Here is a 6,000-nt window from a genome sequence, read left to right as displayed (position 1 = left end):
CACTGTTTAACAGAATACATAAATAAAACAGCATATAACCACTTGTTTCATAACTACTCTAGGATGTTTGTATAGAGTAGATAAATAGTATATAACCCAACATTTTACTTCAGTAATGACTTAGATACTCAGGGTGATAAATTTCTTACTTTTTGTGTTTAAATATTCACATTGCCGTACATTTCATAAAAGAAAGTTCCATGGGCTCTATTTACAGCCTTACTGTTTGGCTGTGTTGGGCATTTCAGAACTGTAGCAAAAAAAAGCCCACCTCAGGAAGTTACAGTAACACAGTAATAAATATGCCAAGAACTACCTACATAAAGAATACACTACATCATGGAATGCAGCCCTAATTTATGTGTGGTCATCTTTATCTCTGGGCTTTATGGCTTCATACTTGTTGACAAAATAAAAGCTCAACAAGATATGAAAAGACCATGACTTTCCTCTTCCAGCTGTTTCCAGGTCGTTACTTGCTGCTGAATGCAAAATCAGTCCCCAAAACAGAGCCATGTTGTCATGCTTGCTCACTGCTCAACAGTTCCAATTGCTGACCTGCTCCAATGGCTGGATTTCTGTAATGGCTGGATGATTCCAGCAACTGAATGTCTACAATGGCAAAGTGTGTGCTCACTGTTTCCATGCAACTGCAAGAAGCCCTTAGCTCTCCCCTTTCAGGTCAGGCCTTGGCTTCTCACCCTACTCCTGCTCTTGGACTCTTTCTCAAAATCACAGATACAGTGCAGCAGATCTCTGCAGAGTGCAACAACCCACCAGCATTTTTCCCAGGCATCTCTTCAACAGCACTAAGACACAAGCTGTCTTGTCTACCTTCAAGAAGTCTACTTGCCTTCTCTCACTTCCAAATGGCACATTTATGGCAGATATCTCAGTCAGTCATCCAAAAGAATGTGACCTGGCAGTATTTAATTCACTCCTTTTCTGTTATTTGTTGGTGGACTCTGTCCAGCAACCATACTTAAAGTTGGCTGATGTCTTGTTAAAAAACCAAGGTCTCGAATTTCAACAATATTTTGTTTTGCTCAGGTCAGGCAGGTGCTCTACATTATTATAAAATACTGTTGTTTTTTAAATGATAATCTGATGTACTAAATTTAAAGAGAAATGTGAAGTCTTTTGATGCCACAGGGATAATAATTGTTACTTAACTGTTAATTAACGTGATTCTTCATCACTATTGTTGAGAGACAGTCTCTGAAGCATCAGGTTTGAAAATGCTTAGTGCTAAAGTGATTTCCAATTTCCCTTTGAATTGGTGCTGTGAACAGCACAGAATTCCCATACTCTGTTTCATAAAGAATCAAGAGTATGGCACATACTGTCAAAATACTTCCCAATTGGACTCAACATATGTTATTTAAAGATGAAAAACTGTGTCATTCCAAGAACAAAAACGGAGCAAGTAATAGCTTACAAGAGAACTCACAATTTCCATAGTGGACTCCCAAAAAAGTGTTGCTGAAATCTCATCCACAATCATTAAGAGAGTATGTGTTGCTTATATTTATGTCAGATCATCATATTGAGGAAGAGCTACAGATCTTCTGATTTAGAATTATTTTTCTCCATTTTGAGACTTCCACAAAAGTCTACCCTCTCAGGATGTTCATGCTGCTCCTGGGTAGTGCATTGTAGGGACTTCACATGAGATCAACAGGTTGCTAATATAGCCAAGCTGTGTGTCACTGGGAGAGAACTCAGTTATCATTGGATATTTCCTTTTGTGACTACCTTAGAGCCACAGGAAAAGTCAGCACGGTGTTAGGAGTTATTCTATTTATTGCCCATATATGATTCAATGATATAACCCAATCCAAAGCATGCTAATACTACAGCTGCATTTCCAGTAGATGTGGAGCACATTGGATCACATCCCTTAGTGACCTCTTCCAGAAGTCAAGCTCTGTGCGTTCTTGCATTCAGCAGTATTAGTGTTGCAGAATTTCTTTCTATAAGCTAGGGAAGGATTAGCCTGGAAAGATCTGCATAGAAGGAGATAAACTATGTGGGTAAAGAACAATGTAAAGTTACTCATCAGCTTAAACATTAATAACTATTTTGAAAGGCCACTTTTTTCTTGCCCCTTTCCTTATCTGACTATAGAAGTTGCTCAGGAATGAAGAACTGGAGCACAGTTCTTGCTGCACAGCAATCTTTCAAATACTTCTTAAGCAAAACTGCATAAAGTTCAGCTTTACAAAGTCATGAGTAGACACTTGGCTGGGACAGTTAAATAGATCAACAGAAGCTGAGGAATTTAGTAAAATACAGAGAATTCATAGAGACATAGAAGAGCAAGAGAAGTGACTGTCAGGTCTAGTATTAGGTCAGTCATGATGGAAGTCACTAAGTATAAACAAATTAGGAAACTGCAGATTAGGAATACTGAAGTTATGACTAACATTCTTTACTTTAAAACATTCTTTACTTATAAGAGTGTCCCACTGTACACAACTACTTTCACTCTTGCCAAATATTTTAAAAGACAATCCCCTTTGGAAGTGGATGATAAGATAACTGCATATAGTCTTAATTACATAGCATACATTAAAGATAAATGGCACTCTTATTTTCCAAAGAAAATAATCATAATTACTATACAGACTTAGAATCTTTAATTGCTTTTGAGTAATTATCCATTTCTCTTTACAATGTGTTCAATGTAATTTGTGCAGTAATTAGCAGAAATAAAATGCAGAAGTAAAAATAGGTTTTTTTCTCTTTTATTATTTATTTAAAATTGGAAAGATAAATAATCCCAGATTTTAAAAGCTGTTTTCATCATCCTGGTTATTAATTTCCTGATCTTTATTTGTACTTACTGTTGTTAATCACCTTGCGAGTTCACATACTAATGAAGATAGCAATAACCATTGTAACGGTTTTATGAATTAGTAAGGTAATAAACACTAAATAAAGATATTCTGCATCAGTGAATTCTTCATTCATTTTTCTTCTACTGACACTAGTTTTAGTTTTTAATTATTATGCTATTTTATGATGCACTGGCACCGTCACTAGAAAAATAATGAAGTCTTCATAATGGGAGACTTTCCTATGGCGCTTCACTATTAAATAGTCTCTAAGAAGCAGAACAGAAACTGCCATATACGTGTGAGAGTTATGAAGTATACAGTTTAATGAAGTGTAGCCTAGCTACATTTTTGTGTGTGGTTTTTTTTTGTTTTGTTTTTAAAAATGAGATGGAGTATATTTCATGAAATCATCTTGAGCTTTGAGTGTCCTTTAACTTCTCCATAAACTAAACCTATTTACCTTTGTGGAGAATTTTATGGCCGTAATTTGCTGCTATCTTAAAGTAGAAATTTTATTAAGCAGTTCCTTTTCAGTTGAATCTCTTGTTCTTTTAGCACATTTTCTCATCTTAGCATAGTTCACTACCAATATACTTACTGCATACAGAGTAAACATACCTCTATGTAGCAATAGGTGCTTTGAAAGTAGACAGATACAGTATGTAGATCTCATGGCTCAGGCAACATACGACTGCAGTATTCTTTTTCAGAAGAGTAGAGCAGCAAGTAATCACAAGAAACAAGCTGCTTCCTGTCCCCAAGCCCCCTCACAGAAAATCTGTTAGGAAGGAAAAGGCATTTCTGTACATACTGACCTTGTCAATGAAGTTTAAAAATACCCATAAAGTTTAGATACAGCTCTTCTTCTGAAATTAGTTAACCAGAGTTCAGGTGGAACAGATTCTGTGCACATGGAAATGGCAAGGACATTTTTTGCAGGTCTGATCTGTTAGGTAGTTCTAGTAGAAAGCCCTGATGGCCAGCAGTAGTCTCACAGTAACAGCCTCCACATACCAGCAGAAATACAAACATACTTTCAATTTAGATTCAGCTCTTCCAGTATTATTGAGGTATACAAAGGTTGCTCTGAAAATAATGCCTCTTATTTATTTCCATGAAAACTACAACAGAGCAAACTAACACTATTTGCTAGAGCAAATTCTCAGCTACAAAACACTTTTTTCAACATAGCCACCACTGTTAGCCAATTTGCACAGATGAGATAACTGAGATGCTTTTCATTTCATGATATTACAATAGCTGTGCACGGCCTTCCATAATGTGACTGTCTTTCCATGTTGCTGCTGCTGAAGTGCAACACCCACTGCTTCACTGTGCTCATATCCACTTTTTGGTCTTCATAAAAATTCAGCAAGTGTTACTGAATGTCAGTGGGTGCAGTTTTTTTCATGGAGGAATTCAATTCCACACCTTATCTTCATACTCACTTCCATGTCAGATGCTATTCTGCTAAACTGCCTCTCTGCTGCCATCTGTTACACAATAACAAAGCATAATGGAACATTGGTGTGAAGACTCGACATCTACAGTCGTACCACCAACATTGTCTCTGATGTCATTGGCCAACATAATAAAATAGGAGGCATTACTTCCGGAGCAACCTGAATCATTTGATGATCCTTTAAGAATGAAGAGTACCATAATTCCAACAAAATTACTATGCTGCATCTTAAACAGGATAAGTGATTTGTATTTCATCAAAATTTGGTGAAGCATTGGTTTAATAAATTTTTATGTAACTTTCTTTCTGACATAAGCTATGCTAATTTCTTCAGTAAGTTTACAATTACTGGACTTAACTTTTTATATTCTGAATATAATTCCATAAGACATAACACACTTCTATGCTGAAATAATAGAGAAAAGCAAAAATAGGAGCAGAAACAAAACACAACAAAGCAAACAAAAATACCCTAGTGACTATTTGATCTGAAAATGACAGCACCCCCTCTTCCCATTAGTTTCAAGGCCAAAGAAAGCTTTGGTCAATTTTGCAAGTGTGCTAAACCGCCATGCCACCAAAAGAATTCATGAATTAAATACAGAAATACATTATGGAACAATAATAAAGCTTGAATTTAAATATAAACACAGTACAACTGAATCTTAGGCAGTCAGTTGATCATTTCAGGAAGCCCATCTGTATTTGCAAAAGTTCAGTTTCAATGCTGTGTATTTCAGAAGGGAATGAAATGGAATAAGGTCCCTTGACCTCACTATAGAGCTAATTCATATGCTGTAATTCCTTAGTTTCATTATGTGAGAACTTTTTTACGTTCTAAGGCATGTTAATATTGGTTTATCATGTTCAGTTGCACAGGCTGGTTATCCAAAGGGAAAATTCATGTGTTTCACTAGAGGTTTTTTCATGTTCTGTGGAAGCATCCAGTGCTTATATGATCTACTAGCATTGCTTAGTGTGGTAAATGGCTGAGAGATCATGAAATATGGAACTAGGACAGGCTATTACCCTATTTTTAAAGACAGTATCTGAAAATGTTTCTAGTGCAATTCTGTGCATTCAGCTGCACCCTGAGGCATAGCCCTGAGCAAGAGTTGGTGTTTAAACTACTCTACCTCTGTCCTTGAGATGTCTGTACAATGAAACTCCAACCAGACACCTTTTTTTTCCCCAGTTATCACAGGTTTGCTGCAGACCGTAGACTAGAAGAAAGTTAGCATAAAGTCAGAGAAGAAGTGAGAGCCTGCAGGTGTTACTAATTACACAATCCTGTGGGACATTACTCTCAATTTTCTCTACTTCTCTGATTTTGGATAGCTGGAATGATCCTATTACAAACTGAGATTAACGCAGTTTTCTCTCTTAAAAGTCTGTGACATCTGCTCTAAAAGTTCAAGATCTATCATTTCAACTACAGAAAAATGTTCATTATCTATTAATAGGACATTGTTCCTATCACACAGCAGTAGGTTTAATTAAACAACGTCTTATATTTGATGTTATGTCCATATACTATATACACACTAACCAATAAACAGCCAAAATAAAGTTAGTATAGCTTTTGTTTTTCCATAAGGTAAGCAATAATAAACAATTATATTTGAAATGACAAATGATTAATCTTAAATGCAGCCTCATGCTTGTAAAGTTTGGCATAATTAATGATATTCAGTAATC

The 6,000-nt window shown here is 36.0% G+C and overlaps 1 long non-coding RNA gene across 1 annotated transcript; it reads right to left on the bottom strand.

Annotated features, from left to right (window-relative positions):
- Window positions 1-1,785: 1,785 nt before the first annotated feature.
- Window positions 1,786-3,580, bottom strand: LOC122177291. The gene is made up of 2 exons (XR_006178038.1): window positions 3,459-3,580; window positions 1,786-2,006 (listed from the first exon to the last, which is right to left on the bottom strand). It is a non-coding gene; the product is annotated as an uncharacterized LOC122177291 (long non-coding RNA).
- Window positions 3,581-6,000: the final 2,420 nt, after the last annotated feature.

Source organism: Lagopus leucura, unplaced genomic scaffold (genome assembly GCF_019238085.1).
Source record: "Lagopus leucura isolate 7727_CA_CO unplaced genomic scaffold, USGS_WTPT01 Super-Scaffold_100001, whole genome shotgun sequence".
In the NCBI taxonomy this organism is placed as follows: domain Eukaryota; kingdom Metazoa; phylum Chordata; class Aves; order Galliformes; family Phasianidae; genus Lagopus; species Lagopus leucura.
The sequence above is the reverse complement of the archived record's forward strand: the minus strand, read 5'-3'. Positions and strand labels throughout refer to the sequence as shown.